The following is a 22,159-nucleotide window of genomic DNA, read 5'->3' on the forward strand; positions in this document are numbered from 1 at the left end:
TATTGTCTTGATAAACATGTTAAACAACAGAAAACAGGGTTTGAGAGCAGAGAACCGGTCTAACCACAAATTTACCAGGGTAGAGTTTTTCCCCACCCTAATAAGCCTGAGGATACTTCAGGGGAGGAGGGCATATTTCAGTCCTTATCTCAACCACATAAGACAGACACTCCCAGAGTGGCCATTTATAGACCTCCCCCCAAGAATATATTCCTTTCCCATGTTCTTAATATTAATATTCCTTGCTAGGAAAAGAATTTAGTGATATCTCTCCTAATTGCACATCCATTTATAGGCTCTCTGCAAGGAGAAAAATTTGGCTCTTTTTGCCCGAACCCACAGGCGGTCAGACCTTATGGTTGTCTTCCCTTGTTCCCTAAAAATTGCTGTTATTCTGTTCTTTTTCAAGGTGCACTGATTTCATATTGTTCAAACACACATGTTTTACAATCAATTTGTACAGTTTACACAATTATCACAGTGGTCCTGAGGTGACGTACATTCTCAGCTTATGAAGATAACAGGATTAAGAGATTAAAGTAAAGACAGGTGTAAGAAATTATAAAAGTATTATTTGGACACTGATAATTGTCTACATTAAAATAAGATCTTCACAATTTATGTTCCTCTACCACAACTCCAGCCGGTCCCTCCGTTCAGGGTCCCTGACTTCCCGCAACAGGTCTCAAACTCCTAGCTTCAAGTCATCTTCCCACCTCAGCCTCCCAAAGTGCTGGGATTACAGGCATGAGCCACGGGTCCCAGCCTATTAATTCATTTCTAAATTTAATTTTTTATTGTGTAGCTTCCTCCACAAGAATGTAAATCCACAAAAACAAGGTTTATCATGATTGTATTCCAAACTCCTAAAAAGAGATGAAAAATACTTACGTATATATTTACTAATTTCCAAGAAAATATCTTATTTTGACTTTCAAAGATTTCTTTTGTCCTTAATCAAATCTATTTTTTTTTTTTTTTTTTGAGACAGAGTCTCGCTCTGTCACCAGCCTGGAGTGCAGTGGTGCCATCTCAGCTCACTGAAATCTCCACTTCCTGGGTTAAAGTGATTCTCCTGCCCCTGTCTCCCAAGTAGCTGGGACTACAAGTGAGTGCCGCCATGCCCAGCTGATTTTTGTATTTTTAGTAGAGACGGAGTTTCACCATTTTGGCCAGGATGGTCTCGATTTCTTGATGTAGTGATCCACCCGCCTTGGCCTCCCAAAGTGCTGGGATTACAAGCATAAGCCACCATGACTGGCCTCAATTTTAATTTTCTATACTTTACTGAAGTCCAGTATAACCTAGAAGTGAGAGAATCTGTGGACAAGCAGTTGCAAATGTAAACACTACACTACATCGTCACCTAACATAGGGTATGGGCGGAAGCTAAAGAATGGCCAATCATTTCTTTAGTGCTCTCTAGTGTTTGCTATCCAAATCCAAAGTGTTTTTAATTCAGATACACAAGGCCAATAAATATGAAATGGAACTGAAAGGAGATCGGTCATGTTGGGAGAGGACAGTTTTCATGGAGCGTCATGTCAGTTGCTTCAACACTTTTAGTAGAATGTAGAAACTAAAATGATGAAAATCACAATTGCTTAAAACCTCAACAATTTGCCTGAGTCAAAACTACAACTCTAGAAACAAACCTAAAATATATTTATTTGCTTCTTAAAATATCCTAGTTAACTTTGTTTGCTAATATAAAGCATAATCCTGAGAAAAAGTAAGTTGATATACTTTTACTAGCCAAATAAAAGTTATATAATGACAACTTTTCATATCAAGTTCTAGTAAAACTTGTAACACAAAACAGGATAATTAATAAAATATGAAAATTTTCATTTCCTATATGGCTAAAAAACACAATCATTTTTATGTTTTTTCTTTCCACATAATTTAAATATTTTCATTTTATAGGGTAAACTGCACTAAGAATATAGTAAATGATTATTGGCTGAGTTGATGTAGTTTATGAAAATTTACATGTATAACAAAGTATGTGCATAAATAAGAAACATTAATATTTTATACGTTTTTATTTCTGTTTTGATGAATAACTGGCACTATAAGAAAATTCATTATTTCAGAACTTTTCTGATAAGAAAAGGAAATCTAAAACTAATAAATCATTTTTTCTGCTTTTTTCAAGGAGATTTATATTACATTAAAATACATATGTAGATATACAAATATACATTTATTAGATTGTCATTAAAAGTAATGACAAAAACCACAATTACTTTTGCATCAACCTAATATATGTATGCATATGTCATATATATATATACACAATATATGGCATAAACATATATCTGTATGAGTGTGCATGTCTGTGTGTGTATGTATGTTTGTTGTTGTTGTTTGAATGTGTTAATCCCTTACCCCCAATGTTTGTTGATTTTATATGACATACCTCTTAGTCTAATTACCATGCTTATCATCTCAATGACTTTGTTGTATCCACTTTGCTTTTAAAGAGTGAGGGTTTTTTTTTTAACCATTTACTCATTTACCATCTGTGTTTATATATTTTTTTGTTTCTGTTTTTGACAAAGCCACTCTGTGACCCAGGCTGGAGTGCAGTGGCGTGTTCATGGCTCACTGCAATCTCTACCTCCTGGATTCAAGAGATTCTCCTGCCTCAGCCTCTCAAGCAGCTGGGATTACAGGGGTGCACAACCATGCCAAGCTAATTTTTGGGTTTTTAGTGCAGATGAGGTTTCACCATGTTGGCCAGGCTGGTCTCAAACTCCTGACCTCAAGTGATCCACCCACTTCGGCCTCCCAAAGCGCTGGGATCACAAGCATGAGCCACTGTGCCCAGTCATATTTTTGTAATTTTAAATACACAGGGTATGAATACACTGAAGTTATTTTGGCTACCTAGTGTCTATCTTTTCTTATTCTATCAATACTCCAGTTTTGTTTGCATATCCACTTACCCTTCTCAATCATTTTCTTCTTATCACTATCACACAACACTTCCCATCCTTCAGGCCAAAGTTGAGGGCACAAGACAATATAAACCAAATTGATGCAAAGAGGCTTGTGCTGGGAGAGTCTGGAAGTTTTAATCAGTTTCTGAAAGCGCTACCAGGAAAGGGCCTCTTCTTGTTGCATATGAACAAGGAGATAAGTACCCTGGTAGCTGCTTGTAGTTCCTTAACAATCTTGGAGGGGACAATCCTTGAGATTGATGGACTCTGTGGAAGGTTTAGAGGAGAGACAGAAAAATGAAAAGACGAAGTGCCTTTTATGATGTCAGTGGGTTAAGCCTCCCCTTCTACCAACAAACTATCAAGTTTTAGGTTTATGAATCTATAAATTTGTTTAAATTTTAATCTAGTTTCCATCAGGTTTTAAGACATTGAAAGCTTCAAGAGTTTTTAACTCATAAAATTTGTTGTATATAAAAACTTATTCAAAACATCTTGAAGCAGGGCCTTGGAAACTTTCTTTCATTATTTATTGTACCGACAATGTAGTTTCTTAGTTAAAAACAAAAACATACACATTTCGTTAAAGTCTTTTTTACTTTTAATTGCTTTATCTCCCTTTATCCCATCTTTCCAAGGTTGAAATCTGACCTTCACCCTCCTTTTCTCTTTTATTCTAGTGATCTTAAGTGTCTTTTTATTAATAAACAATTTTCATGGGATATAGAGTTCTTCCTAGATTTGGGAAGATATTTTCAATCTTTACTACTGCTTTTCCCTGCCTGGTTGAAAAAAAATCATGGCCAATTAGGTGACTATTAATTGTTCTAAATTATTTGAACCTTATATTTAATATTTCCTTTCCAACCATAGGAAGATGACATACTTTGTGAAATCATAATTGTAAATTTCCATTATTGCATTTGTCTTCCCCACAATTAGTACTAATAAGTAAAATTTTATCATACATTCAAGTGTGATAAAAATAATATTTATTAGAACCTACTATGCACCAAATACTATACACTGAGTTTTGCATATCTCATTTACCTTCACATCAATTTTATGAGGAAAATTATACCTCTATTTTATAGGTGATAAAATCTAGTCTTACAGCATGAACGTAAAGTCTCTTGCTTTTCCTACAATGTTACTTGCTTTAAAAGGTAGGTTAATAAATTCATATATATATATATATAAATATTTTGTAATAAGATGCTTTGCATTTGATGAAATATTTATTTATTGATTGATTTTTATGCATAAATCTTTAGTGATTGTTAGTGATTGCAGTCTTTAAAGTTTCTATCATAAACTAAATATTCCAATACACCAATAAGAAATGACATTATTTAGAAAAGTTCGCTTAATCTATAGTGCATTACAGTTATCTATACCTTCATCTGTCTATTCTAGGTCCTAAATGGTGCATCTTAAATTCTTCCTTTGGAAAGCATGAGCATCTTAAAAGCATCCACAAATGTTCTTCAACTGATTCAAATTTTTACATTTCATCTACCTTAATTCATAAGACAAAAGATTACTTAGAATTGGGAAATCAAAATATGGTCCACAAATAGTAAAGTATGAATTGCCTAGGTTCAATAAACTTATTTTCCTTTTCTCCCACTACCTTCTCCTTTCCCTTCCCATTTTTTCCTCTTCTCCTTCTCCCGCTCCTCTTCTTTTGTCTTTTCAAAAAGACCAAGTAATGCCACATGAAGTTTTTCTTCACAGAGCTGCAAAGTTTAACTCATGTTCTCCAGTATCATTCTCATCTTTTTAATGTTTTTAATAGTTAATATAGAGTGAAATTTGATCTTGACTAGCAGGGGTAAGAATATAAGATGAACATAGTTATTGCACGTTATTAGTTCTCTGTTCATATGCTAGGCTTAACTCAATGCTAGGTCACTTCATACATAAAGCTGTATGTGAGAGGAAGACAGGCTTCTCTGTTTTCAGCCAAACTACCAAGGGCATATCTACCTGCCCCAAACAACTCTGCAGTGGCCAAGGTATTCTGGCTGTTTAAGTAATTAAAACATTGAAATAAGATAGTTGCAGCTGTCAATTAATTAGGGCTGTGGGTGTCAAATATAATTAATTAGTTTCTTTAACAAATAGTTATTGTGTTCCTGCTCTATCATGTTAACTGGGGTTTTTATAGCCAATAGGGTAGACCTGGTCTCAAGCAAAATGAAGCTCATAGCCTAATGTGGGATGAAAATGGAAAACAGATGAAGATAATTAATGAACTTAAAAATGAGAACCTAAAAAGAGAATATTTGCTGGGAGAAAAGATTGATATTTTAAAGAGAGTGGGCCCACAAGCTTTTCAAAGAGGTAAAATTTAAACTATAACAAAAATAAATTGGAAGATACTAACTATGTGAAAGGGAAGAACATCCCAGACATTGTACACACCATGTGCAAAGGTCTTAGGGTTGAAAGCAACTTGGTTTGTTTCACAAACTCAAAGACCATTCACGTGCCTAAAGTACAGTGAATGAGAGATGAGTGCAGTCACACATAAGATTTGAAAAGGAGCGAGAAGCCAGATTATGCAGTTATTTTCAGACCAGAGTAAATGCATTTGGTTTTGATTTTAACTGTAGTGGGAAGTTATTGAAAGACTTAATCTGCAGATAAATATGATGAAATTTATATTTTAAGATCCCTTTAATAGGTAGGTGAAAAATTGATCAGGATGTAAGATAAATAGAGGTGGCGAAAATGTGGAGGCTACTGGTAGAGCTTAGGCAAAAGATGATAGGGATGTGGACTAAAATTATGAATGTCAGGTGAGTAACAGAGGGTGGAGGGAAGACATATTTTGTATATAAGATCAACAGAAGTATGACTGATTGCTTTGCAGACATCATAGGGGCATGCAAAGAAAGACTCAAGGAGAGGATTCTGGGATGGATAAATAAATTAGGGAGATAAAGGCAGAGAGGTAGTCCTTAAATCCATGGGAATGTGTGACATCATCATTAGTAAGAATGTTCAGAGACCAAAGAAGATAACTCAAACTGGTACCCTGAGTGGTCCAGATATCTGGAAGCTTTATACAGATGGGGAGGTTAGCAAAAGAGGCCAGCAGAAATCCAGAGAATAAAAGAAAAACAAACAACAGTAGTATAAGTGATATTGCCCGCCCTCTCAAGACCCAACCAACACACATGTTTTTTTTTTTTTTTTTAATTAGTTAACCATTTTATGATAATTTCTAAAACACTGGGTAAGATGAAGATCGGCAAATATTCGCTTAATTTGACAAGTCTTTCATATTGACTGTACTAGAGGAAGGAGCCAGACAATGGTGAGCTGAATGGGAGTGGTGGTGATCATAAAGTTGGATCAAGAGAAGGATTTGGTTTGTTTTTGTTTCATTCTTAGGTGCTGATTTTAGGCCAGGGTCAGGAGTGGTGTGGGATGGTAGTAGGTCATAGTTTAAAACTGATAAAAATAATCCAGAAATAGTTTAATGATAATATAGAGAGACAAAATTTTAAAAGACTTTGAAAATGAAATAAAGGATGGAATCTGAGCAAAAGTGGAAGTATTCTGTGATAGAAAAAAAACAGGTTTTACTATTGTTTAAGAGTAGGTAAAGGGAGAAAATGGAGTTCATACATAGACAGGTTGCTAAACCCCCTGCGTCGCTACCAAAACTGAACATCATATGCATTCAGGCATATGTGTTAGCTATAGATAATGTTTTTCCTTTATTTTAGGTCTGATTTTATGAGATTGGATATCATTATAAAGTTATTTGTTTAATTTTTTAAAAAAATTGTGGTCTATCAGTAATCCAATTTTGTGCAAAAGTAAATTACAGCTTCCAACACTTAAATTAACATGTAAGTCAAAATGTTCTTTTACTAAGCTATTGTACATTGTATATTTCATTCTGGAGTACAAGTCATATTATCAGAAATCAGTAATTCATTCTAAATTTTGATGACTTATTGTTTTCATAAATTTCTGCATTAAAAATTATGACTTAAAATATTTCTCTAAATATTTAAAAAATGGATCCCAAGTAAAAACAATCTAACTTACTCTAACTGAGGAATAAATCATTCTTTTCTAATATTAAGTGTTATTTGATTGATTAGTACTAAAAAAATTAACTGATGAAATCAGTTTTACTATTCAGAAGTCAATGTGTCCAATGAAAGGAATGATTGAGAAATTTTGAAATAGCTTTCAGAATGTGTATTAGATGTAGATAACTGCTATTTTAGAATTAAGTTTAAAGAAATATACCTTTCATAAGTTCTTGCAGAGAAGCAATGTTTGACACACTTAATATTTACCTCTTTATTTCCTTCCTGTATAAAGACATATTACCAACATATTGGCAGACCATATAAAATATATGCAAATGATTTGTGACCACATAAACAACTTTTTACTTTTTTTTCACATGATGTAACAAATGATTTGAATTATGGAATTTGTAGTCCTTCTGTTAATTTGTGTATTCCTTTCTTGAATCAAAGAGATATGAAGTTCCCCATGGATGGATACATGTGAAACCCATTTTTAATTTTTCTTTGAAGACATTTTATAGACTGTTACTACCACATGGTGTTTAAATAATGATAAATTGTGACAGAATTTCAATGAGATATAGAAAAAAATTGTTTAGGGTGCATGATATGTATATTTAATCATTTTATTTTTTCACATATTTGTCATGAATCCAGGAGTGGCCTAAACTGTAATAGATGAAAGTGTCATATTTAATCACACTAATAAAATGTATATTCTCAATCACCAGCTTGTTTGAAATACATTTGAACTTCCAAAAAGCTTACTAAGTGAACAAATTAAAATCACTCAGGCTTGGCATATTTAAGATATGATCTGTAACACAGTTTACCTCTCAAGCACTCAACATATATATTTCCTCATGAATCTGAAATAAGTTAAAAAAAACACTGTAGTATCTCTTCAAAAGTTTAACACAGGCTTGGCTCAAGAATCAGACCTTGGGCTGATAAACAACAGAACATTCATTAATTCATATCTGCCAAGATTTTGTTAAATACCTGTTTCTGATAAGTAAATTTACATTGAATGCTACAGGGACTTTCTTGCATATTGAAAACAGTCATCAAATACAAACTTCTTCATTCTTGAGTGCTTGCTTTTAGACAGGTTATTGTATTTTTCAAAATTAAGACAAACTGGAATATATAACTTCCTAAATGTGTTAATAGAAATTCTTCATGTTAAACAAAATTTATTTAGAGAATTTTGTACTAACTGAATTTATGAAGTAGCATGAACTTTTAATAATCTACTGGAGCCAGTTCATGTGTTCCTGTGTGTCCGATACCACTCTGCACTCAGCATAGAATACGCCTCAGACACACTGGTGTCAATTGCAGCTCACTGAGATCCACAGCTCGGCTCATGTTCTGTTTCCTGGTGTTCTTTATTTTTTATTTTTTATTTCCAAGAATTCTTACCCTGATATACCCCTTGTGTTTCTGTTTGTTTGTTTGCTTTTTCTTTTTCTTCTCCTCAGCGATGAGTCACAATAATCGCTTTTATTGGGTTGCTTTCTGGGCCTCCTAGTTGATGACTCATCTAATGAAGTCTGAGCCCAAGATCTTATCCTCAGACCCTTCTGGCATCTCTACAGTACCTCCAGTGGAACACGGAAGACACACTATGACCTTTTAAGTTCTATGGATGACACTGATTTCTCACAGGACTAAGAAAACTCTGAAAGATTCTTCTTTCTCACTGTATTGCAGCATCATCATTGGGCTAAACCAAAATTTAAAAATTTTAGTTACTTATATATATTCATAATGTATAATTTATAAGTATAAACATGTTTATATATAATTTTTAAATATATAAAATATATATAGCTTACAAATTTTATCTATATACATATATATGTATGACTCTTAAACTGGGCACCAGAGCATTACTCATATGATATTTATTTCTTCTGAAAAAAGTTGCATGTAACATTGTTCAGCATTTGAAGTTTTAAATTTGGGTTCAAAACTGTAGAGTCCTGAAATGAAGTTTTAGAAGGACTATAAAAAGATGTTTTGTTTCTATCTTTCCAGATAAAGGAATGCACAATACAGGTCTTTTATCATGTGCTGTCAGTCATATGTCCCCAGAAAGATTAGATAAGATTCTCAGCAACTGAGCAGGAGATTGTTTGAGATCTATGTCCCTAGCCAGGCTAGACCTGAATAGTAGCATGACTTTTAGAGTCACTCAATTACCATACAACTAAGAGCTGACAAAGGATTTAACTGAGAACAATGGCAGAATTAGACGACATAATAAATAAAGGCAAAAAGTGTCTGTGTATGCAGAAACAAAAAAATTATTAGTTGAGGCTCACATAGTTTTGCAATATACATATCTCTTTATAAAAAATATTGTATGATATATAATGGAAATAAATAAAATAAGAAACTCAGATATATTTCACATATTGCTTCTCTATATAGTACATTCAGTATTCAAACATTTTTTATCATATACAGCAGCCAATTTCTAATCCAGAAATTTTTTTAAAAAATCTTTTCAGATTCACTGACTCTTTAAATTTGATTTTAGCTTTCTTCCTAGAAGTAAAAGCACATATTTATAGAACCACAATATTTGATACATAATTTCAGTTCAATGTGGTCTGACTAAAGTTTACCTGCAGATTAAAACTTTGCCTTGAGGAAAGCTGATAGGTTTCTCTCTCCTCAGCATACACCTCAAGGCCATCCTAAAGAGAACAAATTCTCTGTGGGTAAAAGGCAACAAAGTTTTTAAGAACACAAAATAAACAACCCTAGTAGAGTTGGGTCCTATTAATGGCCCCATTTCACAGGCAGAAAATACTCTTTGATTTCTTTCTTTGGGGCTTAGAGATGTCTCCTGCTTGGAGATAAGACCTCCACAGTCCAAGTGGAGCTGAGCTTAACAAGGTGGGCTCAGCTTAGCAATGACAATATGGCTTCCTCTGCTTGTTCACACCACCAAGGATGAAGAGTAACTAGGGATTTGGCGTTGCTACTCTCGCCAGAAAGCATGCATTTGGCTGGACTGGCAATTCTTGGGTTAATGGAAGAAGGACTGATAGCCATTCAAGGCAGGGATCACGACCCTGACCATTTCTATCTTTGACAGTGACTAATTGTAGGTGTTGCTCTTTTGGGCTCTGGCTTATACTCTTTTCCAAGGATAGGATCTCATATCTCTGATTCTGGCTGGGATCATCCTGTTCCATCAGTTAGATTATTTTTACATTAGGGTGATACTATACACCCTACTAGCTGCATAATCAGAAATGCTCATTTCAATATCACATCTCCCACATCAGACATTATAGACACTGAAATTTCATAGCCGATTCATATTTACTACAGATCCTTGAAAGTTGTGGTATTTCCTGCTGATTTGCTAGGGCCAAAATAGCACATTTCTGTATTATTTCGAGTTATATGAAAATCTGTCTTCTTAAATTTCAGAGATCAAGAACATTATTTGTGCAATTTGGTGCACAAAATTTGTACTTCTAAAACCAAGAAGTAGGCCTGAATTGTTCCCTTCATTTTGATAATAGATTGGTTTGTAAAGATTCCTGCTTTCTTCCCTTGTCTTTGTCATATCCTTGGAATCAGAAAGGAATCCTGATAAGATGACTGATGGAGGTCACAAGGCGAGTCTGTTATGAAGGGCTGCCCTGGGACGTAAATCAACACCTTGACTCTATTGTTGTATTACTTAAATCAACTGATATTAACATGTTAGTATTATAACAATTAGCTATTAAGCTTTTTAATTGCCAAAAATTTTATATAGATGTTCAAACCAATTGCAAATGAGAACAATTGGAAAATCACTTAAAATTTTGCTTTAATATCAATTTTACTAAATCCTTAGTCACTGGAATATGGAGCATGAGGAACAGTTAAAGGCTAACTTTATAATAAAAACTGCATTATTAGAAGTTATTCTTAAATCGTACACAATTGTTTAAGATTAAAAAATCAGACGTTAGATACAGAATTTCCCCTCCTTTATTTCTATTTCAGAATTCTGTAATATGTGTCATTTAAGACATTTTCATTTAGACTACATACTTTTGGTAAATTATTGCTATAATAATAACTAGGGAAAAAACCTAGATGAACTTCTTTCCCTGAAACACTTTCATAATTGTCATAAACTTTCTAAAACTTTAGTTATAAAAGTTTGACTGTTTTGCCTACTTAGCTCTGCTACCCAAAAGGAATATGTAACTTCCATTAATATTACAGGGATTGAGATTGTTATAAATGGTAAAATTGCCCTTTGTTATTTTTCTTATATTAAACTCTACTATAAAAATAGACTTTGGAAACAATGAATAGTGTTTTTATATTTATAATGTCAATTAATTTATAAGTGTGTAACATCAGTCTTATAATTTATAATTTATAATACCAGTTATAATAGCAGTTGAAGGTTATTCCAAGATCATGTTGTCAGGCAATTCTTATTTCCTGTTGTGGTAACCAAGTATTTATTTCAATAGTTTATAAATGCTAACAATGATAATGTAGAAAGAGCTTGTAATACACTACCACAGCACAATAGAAATCAAGAAACAGTAACAAGTATTACAAAACTGCAAAATGGATCAAAGTTTAACAGTAATGGCATATGGATCTTACAACTCAAGATGCCAGAGGATTATTAAGATCAGGCTTGTTGAGCCCTAAAGTCATTACCCTACTGTTAATATTTGATAGTTAATATGAGATATTCTGGTAGAAGTTAGTTCTGAGAAATATTTCCTTCATAGTTAGTGCTAATTAATATCTTTTTTTTCTTTCAGCTACTGGTAAGGATAAACTGTGTCAAAAAAGATACTAGGTATAACCAAATATAAACTCTGACAACTACTAGTTGCATGACTTGAGACAAGTTATTTAATCTTTCTCATTTTCAATTTATGATTCTGGCAACTTGTTTCAATGATACTTTGAGGAGATTTGTAAGAAATACATAGGGTCACACAGGTAAAGACAGTTAGTACATCATCTGGCATTGTGCTTGTTCAATAACTGTTGTTCTTAGTTACATTTTTGTTGTTAATCTAATTTTTGGTGTTTAAAGAATAAATTTTTGGTAAACCTAAATTTATCAGGATTTCATATATATATGTATAACATATACTCATTACTCATATACTCATTATGAGTGTGTGTGTGTATGTATATATATATTTAGAGACAAAACCATAAATTTACATTGTATAGGGATGTGTGTTATATTAATCATGGATCAGATAAAAGGAGAGTAACCGATGTGATTTTGTTAATTTGCTGATAGTTCGTTCGTGGACTTATTAGATCTCACAGTTTCCTTACTCAAAAAAAAAAAAAAAAAAAAAAACCCAAAAACGGGAATACTTTTTTCTTTTTTTGAGACAGAGTTTTACTTTGTCACCCAGGCTGCAGTGTGAGGCAGGATCCTTGCTCACTGTAGCCTGAACTTTCCAAGGCTCAAGCAATCCTTCCTTCTCAGCCTCCCTAGTAGTTGGGACTACAGGTGCACACCACTATGCCTGGTTAATTTTTGTATTTTTTGAAGTGATGAGGTTTCGCCCTGTTGCCCAGACTGGTCTTGGCTTCCTGGGCTCATGCAATCCACCTGTGTCACCCTCAGGAATAACATTTAATATCTAGAAATTAATTAAAGATAAATGGAGATTAAACATTTAGAGGATTTAGATACATTTCCTCTTTACATTTACTATTCTTAATAACTTCATCTCACTTAAATATATAAAGCACAACAGCTTATTTACAACAGCTTAGTGTCTAAAATAGACTAAATATTATATATAACCCAAACCAGGAAAGCATTTTTCAGAGATATAAATGTCCCTCTGAAATCTTTACATGCTTTAATGAAAATTGAATTTATTTGATGTTGCAGTTCAAATCCAGAGATATGGAGTGTAAGACAGTGAATTCATTATCCATATATATCTAGATATATCCTTTATGTATCTGGCTTTTCTTAGCTGTATAATCTGAAGTAATTTAATTATTTTTTCTCAATTTCTGCTTCTTTAAAATAGATTACTATTATTATTACTAAGGATGCTACAGTTTCCACCACCACTACTATTACTTCTCAAGGCTAGTGTAAAATAACAAAAATATTTTTAAAATATTAAAAAATAGTGTAAATCATGATGTATTTCTTAAACCCAGGAGACACACTAAGATATTTGTTTACACACATGCATGTTATATGTTTATGATACAGGAGAGTTCCCTGATTCCCCTGGCAGGACGTGACACAGGGTTGTGGCTTGCCTGTTCAGCAGCTGCCACTGCTCAAACCCCTGGCAGGAAGGGGAATACATAGGCAGGTAGATGAAAGAGCCAGGGTGAATGCTTTGGGGTTCAGCCCTGCAGTAGTGTCTAGGGGTGGGTGCCTGCAGCCCCGGTGTTATAATGCTCTTGTAACCTTGTCATTCACAGACGGCTTACATGTTAGTCAGCTCTATGGATCCTCTGGCTTTTCAAGGGCAGAGAGCTAGTGTGACAGCTTTCTGTACCCCAAGCTCTTGTTCAGAGCGTGGAAGAATTGAGTCATACACGGGCTTGAAGGATACATTCATGATTTTATTGAGTGGTAGAGGTGGCTCTCAGCAAGATGGATGGGGAGGTGGGAGGGGGATGGAATGGGAAGATGAACTTCCTCTGGAGCTTGGCCATCCATTGGCTGAACTCCTCTCTGTTCATCCCCAGCTGAACTCCTCTCGGTGTTCAGAGGTTCCTTTCCCTCTCTCTTTCTTTGCCATGCTGTTCTGTCATTCTTCTGCTTGTCTCCTCGTCTGACCATCTGCTCATCTGCTTCTAGAGCCTGGGGTTCAGGGTTTATGTGGATACAGGATAAGGGAGTGGTAGGCCAAAAGGCAACCTTTTGCGTGTGAAACAGAAATGTCTTTCCCACTTAGGGTCACGGGTCTCCAGGCTTGAGGGTGAGGCCTTTCCTGGGGAACTCCCCTCTTCTACCCAATATTTCCCTGTCTCCTGTCTGTATCATTTACATATATGAGAAGGTCTATATAATCATCATTACTACTCTAAAACTGAATGCAAATCCTCAGAGCTGTCCTAACGTTTTTCAGTACCAACACGACATCCCCTACTTGTTTCTGATGTCCTTTCCAGCTATTCTTTAGCATTTATGAACAAAAACTTACCATTAACTTCACAGAAAGTGAATTCCCATTCAGATGTCTGGTTAATCATATTATTGTATGATATTTTCTCATTTTTCCTTTCCATAAAAAATTATTTACTGTAACTTGGAAGTGAGTGTTCACAAAATCATAACTATACATGTTGCTCTTTCAAATGCAGAAAAATCTATCATTTTATCTAAAACTGACAAGTACCCCATACATATTATTTTCTTTTGAAAACATCATCCAAGAGATATAGAATTCTATTAGCATTACCAGTTCAGGTTATATGACTGTGAAAGTGGTATGGAGGGAAATGAAATAAAAAAATTATTTCTTAATAATAAGTGTGAGTTTTATTCAGGATTTTTGGTGGAAATGACAAATTGAGAAAAAAAGATACCACTTTCAGCCAAGATACTGAAAAATTGAATAATTCTGATAGGTACAATTACTTAAGATACAATTACTATAATTTGAAATGGGATAAGGGGTGCAGAAAAAGATGAAAGAGGTAACTAATCTTTATTACGTATCTGTGATATGTTAGTCTATTACAGATACAATGTGGGTTCTGTAATCAGGAAGTTGGTGTTCAAATCCAGGCTCTTCAGCTTACTAGTTGGTAACCTTGACTGAGTTATTTATCATGTCTGCATACCTCAGTTTTTCTTAACCATTAAATGGAAATATAATAATACCTACTTTGTAAAATTTCTATGTGGATTAAATTTAAATGTATAAAACAGAGCATACCATAGGTTGATTTTTACTTTTAAAGAATAGGAAATGAAAATCTGTGAAAGTTAAGAAATTCTCAAGGTCACTGCAGTCAGTAAGATGGATCAGAACTGGGATCCACCTACTTTTAAGTCAATGCTCTTTCTACTGTGCTAAAATGAGGTTAGGATAATAATAGATTGTGAAAATATCAATAGTAGGATCAAACTACAAATGAACTGTGCCGAGATGAAATTTAAGGAAAAGCGAATGACATGAAAAACAGATAGATGGTAGTTTTACTGTAATTACAAGAACTTGAATGTATGGCAACGTAGCATTCAATAAACGTAAGATTGAGCTCAAAATTTTCTGGGAGGCTTTGCGGCTTACTGTGGGGTGTTTGATATTCTGTGTCTTGTTTCCCTCTGAGGGTGTATTCAGAACCCTCTCTATTTCCTTGTCATTAAGCAACATTCAGTCATTTTTTAGGTCCCACTGTCCCAGCCTGAGATTGCTAAATTCAAAAAGATTTTAGAGAAAACATAATAGTTTTGTAAGAAAATCTTTTATCACCATGGTCAAAGTCATCGTTGTTTCTCCCCTGGACTAGTGTAAAGGCCTCATTACTCATGCATCTTCTGTTTGTTTCTTATAGGTCAGCTGGCATGAGTTGTATACAGCATAAATCAATGCCCCCTACCCCCACCTAAAACCATACAACGCTTTCCAATATTACTTTCAAGGACACCTAAGTGGCTTATCATGGTCTCCAAAATCACACATAATTTGGCTCCTGCATACCCTATCACATCCATTCACATTACCAATCTAACTTACAGACTCAATCACAATGGATTTTCTTCTTTCTGTCTTTTGATCACAGAAATCTTAATTCCTCTTGCAATTCCTTTGCCCTGGAATGGTCTATTTCAAGGTCAGGTCTCACCACTGACTTCTTTTGTAAATTATTTTCTTTCTTAGTTTTCTACTTCTTTGTTTATCTTCCTCCTCCCTAATCGCATGTAAAGTAGAATAGAAGCACCATGAAACCACGGATTTATCATAGTCAGTTCCATACCTTTATTATGTTTAAGTGACAAGTAAATAAATAACATGTTGTCCTTTTCATGAAGAGACAAATCATCAGTATGGCCCATTATTTAGATAATTTCCCTATTTTACTTTTGAATTTGCACTAATATATGTTCTTTTGTATGTCATTTATTGTGTAGCTGAGAGGAATTAAAGGTGTCTCTTGTGATCAGGTACCTACATGAGAATAGAAATAATTAAAAATTATACCCATATATTTCTGAGGCATGCAGCTGATTTTCTGAGGCAATCCATTGAGTGGTTACAATGGGCTCTTAAATAATTGCATTTTCTTGAATTGGTATGCTGTGACTAAGGTACCTGTGATAACAGAGGATTGATTTCCCTCTTTACTTCCCATCCAAGTTCAAACCTTACCTTAAGAAGAAACAATTAGATTGCCTCTAAATGCAATGTTACTGATGAGCTTGTTCCATGGTCAATGGTGGAAATCAATTTTCATTTAAGAACCTACAGTACTTAGCCTTTTTCCTTTTCTGTAGTCTTTATTGATTCTTCTTTCCATAGAAAGACACTATCCATTCTACTGTAGCCAGGCGCTGTTTCCAAGATTCCATAATAATGGAGTAAAAGTTCTCAGAGAGCTTTCCTAGACTGGCAACATGCCCATTTTTTTTAATATGCAGAGGAAGGCCATTCTATCTATCATTGAGAATGGGAGAAGACTTTCATTTAAAAGAGACAGAAACAGTATCATGAAAAGCCTCAAAATAAACTCTTCTCTGGCCTGTCCAGAGATTTCAGCAGCAAGAAAAAATTAAAAGAATACTTGGATGGATTATAAATTAATCTTTTAATTAAGTGTGGCCACCAGTTTCTTCAGGTCAAGGAGCAGCTTGAAATGATTCCCTCTGTCCCTCCCAAGCTCAGAGATAAGGGGATTTTGTGTGTAGGGGGTTTTCAAGGGATATTTTTTTCACCAAAAAGAGAACATTATTCAGAAGTAATTTTTAATGTTAGTGTTATACACCATGTGGCTTCTAGATTTGTAAGACAGAAGAGTCTGCCTTATCTGAGGAATGACTGCTGGTTTTAACAGCAAAGTTGTTTTCTGGAAGGTGCCTTCTCAGATTATGCCACCCTCCCTTCTTGGTTTACAATGAGGATTACCTATGAATATCGTGAGAGGTGAAAACAGTCTATTTCACATTTGGGTTTCATAGATTCATTTGCTCTGAGGTGAGTTTTCTGATAAACATTTAATGAACTGCCCTTCATTTAGAATTGCAGCTCTGTGTATTTTGTAATGGGGGATAGTGTCTATGATCCCTCTAGTTTTCATTAAAATGAGTGACCTGGTAGGGGAAAAAACAATAGAACCTAAGCCTTATAATTAAATATTCCTGATATTTTTAACGTACAAATAACAGTAGATAATGCATATTCATTCTAATATAATCAAAACAGGAAAAATGCTGCTTTTAGGAGCTAAATCAATCAGAAATATAACAAGTTTTTATGCCAATACTTTGATACTATACTTTGCTACCAAAATTGTGTTTTAGTTTAACATTTTTCATTGCCAAACTTTTACACCTGGGAATCTGGCATTGTATATCCATGATACTAAGAAAATTCCATTTTTCCCTGAGATGCTAATTAGACTTCTCTAATCCAGCTGTTAAAGTCAGACAAAGCAGGAGAAAGAGCTAAATTAATAAAGATCTCAGATGATCACCACCTAGATATCTACACTTTTTTTTTTTTTTTTTTTTTTTTTTTTTGAGACGGAGTCTCGCTCTGTCGCCCAGGCTGGAGTGCAGTGGCGCAATCTCGGCTCACTGCAAGCTCCGCCTCCCGAGTTCACGCCATTCTCCTGCCTCAGCCTCCCGAGTAGCTGGGACTACAGGCGCCCGCCCCTGCGCCCGGCTAATTTTTTCTATTTTTAGTAGAGACGGGGTTTCACCGTGGTCTCGATCTCCTGACCTTGTGATCCGCCCACCTCGGCCTCCCAAAGTGCTGGGATTACAGGCGTGAGCCACCACGCCCGGCCGATATCTACACTTTTTGCGGTAAAAAAAAAAAAAAAAAAAAAAAAAAAAAGCATGTGAATAAATTTTTTAAATATTTCATGGAAAGGTTTGGGGTGTAAGGCATACATATGTATTATTAATCGAGGAAAATGATGAACACGTCTCAATCATTTTAGGAGATTTATTTGCCAAAGTTAAGGACACGCTCAGAAGACAGGTCTATGCCTTTCTCTGATGATGATTTTGAGGGCTCCAAATTTAAAGAGGAAACGGCGGGATACTGAGAAGCACACAGTTTTCACATAAACAAAAGGGGCAGAGGAAAAATGTGGGGAATCTGCATTTTACCTAAGACAAAGCAGACAAAATAGCATAGGGAAACAATCAGATACACATTTGTGTCTGGCAGGCGTGACTGAACATGTAAAGATAAGCTATCAATCTGCATTGTCATGGTGAAGTTTTAACAGCTCACCGAGAATTTCCTGTGGGCAAAGTATGGGGGAGGCATGTAGCTTTTCATTTTGTACTCATATTATTTAGGAACCAAAAGGGGGAGGCAGGTTTGCGTAACCCAGTTCCCAGCTTGACTTTTCTCTTTGGCTAAATGAGTCTGGGGTCCCCAAATTTACTTTCCTTTACTACATATTTAAGTATCACTTAATGATAACAACAAAGGTTAGAAAATGTACACCTTTCTAACTTATCTACAAAGATACTGTATAATTATATAATAATAAATGTGTTTTTTCTTATATATGTTAGAATTATTCATTCAAACAGGAAATTATCAGTTAAATGAAGAGCAGACTGAACAATTTAGAGAGGAAAAAATTGAAGGAAATAATTGTGCTGAATACTTTTCCGTTAACAATGGGATAGTTAGTTCCTAGCAGTCTGAGTCACCTGGATTCACTAATGTGTTTTATGTATATTCTAATATTCTTGGTGCAGTTTTTTTTTTTTTCGGTCTTTATATAATCAGGATTTTTTTTTTAAATTATGGAACATATTACGTGCATGACATGCTACTTGGAACCTAAAGAGAAAACAGCAGGACTATATTGGTACATTTTCTTCCAAATCCAGAAAGCCAAGTACATTAAAGAAGAGTAGGTTTTTAATTAAAAGAAGTATATTTTCTTATGATGGATAGGGTTAGCAGATAAAATACAGGACACTGAGTTAAATTTGCATTTGAGGTAAACAATGAATATTTTTATTATTATATCTCAAATATTGTATGGGATGTACTTACACTAAAAATTATTTGTTGTTTATCTGACTGATTAAATTTAGTCTAAATATGTCCTTTGCAATACTTAGGACATATTTATAATAATTTTTTTTTCCATTTCTTTCTAAAATATGTATTAACTTGGTATACTTCATTTTCATTTGCTAAATAATGACCAATTGTGGGTCATTTGAGTTATAAAAAATTATGTAAATACATTTAAACATCTATAGCTTTACCATATATAAATAATTATGTCTAATATTTTAACATACTTCCTTATACACTTTTTGAATGAATATTTGACTAGAGTTAAGCTCAAAATGCTAATTTTTATTTTTAAATAAAAATAAAATACTGTCAATACTAGACTACAATTTACATTATTTTGAAAACAGGTAATGTTACTCTTGGTAAATTTACTAGTCTTTCCAACATAGTAAAAAGAATAGTCATTTCATACATTTTAAAGTATTGAGAAAACATAATTTAAATTGCTTTTTCAATGAAGAATGTCATCACAATGAAATATATTTATGTTAAGGGACATAAAGAACTATTCTGTTTAGTGATTCTTCTAGCATGAGTTACTGTAAAAATAATTGGCTATTTTATAAATTAGAAAGGGAGAGTAACTATTATTCTTCTAAGTATTTATGAAACAGAAAAATATTTAATTAAGCAATAGGGTAAAGTTTTTTGTGCACAGAAAATATTTCCTAGAAATGAGAAAAAAAATGACTACATGACAAGAAAAGTTAAAGGAAGCAGTGGGGAATAAAACTTCATCTTTGTGTGACAGAATATACCTGACAACCAACTCCTGAGTCGTTGTGCTTAATTAAGGAAAGACTTGAAAATTCTTTTACAAATCGTTTTTCATTTATGCATCTCAATTTGATTTCAATTCAGGTAAATTAGGATAAATCTGGAAGGGTTTTTTTGTAGATAAATGTATGGCTAGTTTATTTTCTGAAGTTTTGCATATTTAAAGGAAAACACTAGCTTTCACATATGAAAAATGATTTGATATGTCATTTTTAAATAATGATTTATTATTTGTAAATTCTCAAAATACAAACCCATTGTCTTCTAATACAACACTGGAGGAAAAGAACACATTTCCATCTCTGTTTTCCAGTTTTGTTACTCCCTCCCTCAGTTTTATTTCTGTTTTCTATATGCATATCAATAGGCCTTTTTATTTTTCCTTTTATTCAAAAGCTTCCAACTTGTTGTCTAGGTATTTAGTGATCCATCTACTTAACATTTACATGCCTGCCTTCAATTCAGTTTCTTATTTTCTTATTTTATTGATTGGTGTTTGTGATCTTTTAGTTCTGTTTATTGAAAATAGGATATCAGAACTGAACATAAAATCAACATTCTCTTTCCTTCATATTTATTATATTGCTTTAATTTATCTATCAGTTCCTTGTCTCCTTTTTAAAAAATAACTCTGTTGAGACATTTTACGTATCATATAGTTCACCCATTTTGAGTGTACAATTCAATAATATTTAGTGCATTTAGGAAGTTGCATAATCATTACCATAAAATAAATTTAGAATATTTTCATAAATGCATTAAGATACCTCTCATGCATTTATTATTAAGTCCCACTCCTGGCCCCAGGAAACCATTAGTTTACTTTGTGTTTCTATAGATTTACCACCTCTGGACATGCCATGGAAACGGAGTCACAGGACATGTATTCTTTTATGTCTAGGTGCTTCATTTTCTTCTTTACTCTCTGAGTGTTTCTGGATTATCTTCTATATCACTGCTTCAATTTTTTACAGCTAAAATTGTGCTCAACCACTTCCAATATAGATTTTGATTCCAATATTACACTTTCACTTTCTTGAAATTTTTTTTTAAAAGCCCTCACACACACATACACCCACACACCTACTCCCCAACACATATATACATCATAATCTCATTCTTTTATTTTTTTCATCTCCCGACGTTAACACCGTATTCCAGATATTAGGAGACTGGGATTATATTCCTGTGAAAAATAGCACTTATGAAATAACTAAAAACTTCCTGGTTTTTTTGATGGTAGGGTCTTGAGAATGTAGCATTTATAGACATTACAAGTTGTCTTTAATTTTTTGGGGGGGGAATTCAGATGTATCTTGAGAAATTCGGAAATAATTTTTCCATATGGTAATCATGCACCTTGTCAGTTATTATCACTGGAACCAAGTACTTTAAATAGTAAATAAAGGACTAGGTCAAAGATGTATCATCTAAGGGAGGAACATCAATCATTAAGTTAAGATGTTGAGAAGAAAGTAACACTTTGCCTGGGCCAATTGCCACTAACTCAAAGTCAATTAAGTGGTTGAGTGGGTGGGTGAGCTTTCAAAAGATTTAACTGTGCTCTGAAGTTTTATGTGTAACTTTCTTTTTTCTGAAGATTATCTTAATAACCTTCCTAAATGGAGTAAACCTCAGTACCCCAAATTTTAAGAACTCCTGTCAAGTCTTAAATTAATATCTTAAATAATGACACAGTGTCATTTGGGGCATATAAATATTCGTGTCTGATTGCTTTTTTCTCTCCTATTATATTGTCCAGTGATTTCTGAACAAAAGCAACATTTCCAGTTAGTGGAAGAAGCATCAGAATTTAAAAGAAAAAATATCATTATAGAATAAAAAGGCAACTAGATCGACAAATATCCTCCCTTTAAATTATCAGGTGCCTTAAATGTATTTTGATATAATTACAATGTATCATAAAAATAATTATCTCATTGTCTTTTATAATCAGTTTCTTGAACGAGGACAGAAGCTGAATGCTGTATAAAATAATCATTAGTGCCTGTAGAATAAGAAAATGTTAACAATGGCCTTGATTCCTAGAGTAAAGATACAAAGTTCAATGAGGAAAATATTGCTAATTAGCTCAAATCTTACC

General features: G+C 33.8%; 1 long non-coding RNA gene across 4 annotated transcripts in view; it reads right to left on the reverse strand.

Moving 5' to 3' along the window:
• Nucleotides 1-16,515, reverse strand: part of LOC105463576 (uncharacterized) — a 64,988-nt gene extending 48,473 nt beyond the window's left edge. For 3 of the 4 annotated variants that reach the window (XR_976412.2, XR_976416.2, XR_011621201.1), the window contains exons 1-5: nt 16,375-16,515; nt 9,643-9,714; nt 8,432-8,735; nt 4,343-4,464; nt 2,952-3,212 (exon numbers count right to left, since the gene is read on the reverse strand). This is a non-coding gene — a long non-coding RNA (uncharacterized lncRNA). The remainder of the gene's footprint in view (nt 1-2,951; nt 3,213-4,342; nt 4,465-8,431; nt 8,736-9,642; nt 9,715-16,374) is intronic. The other variant, XR_011621202.1, reaches the window with a different exon arrangement.
• Nucleotides 16,516-22,159: the final 5,644 nt, after the last annotated feature.

Source organism: Macaca nemestrina, chromosome 3, assembly GCF_043159975.1.
Source record: "Macaca nemestrina isolate mMacNem1 chromosome 3, mMacNem.hap1, whole genome shotgun sequence".
NCBI classification, from domain to species: domain Eukaryota; kingdom Metazoa; phylum Chordata; class Mammalia; order Primates; family Cercopithecidae; genus Macaca; species Macaca nemestrina.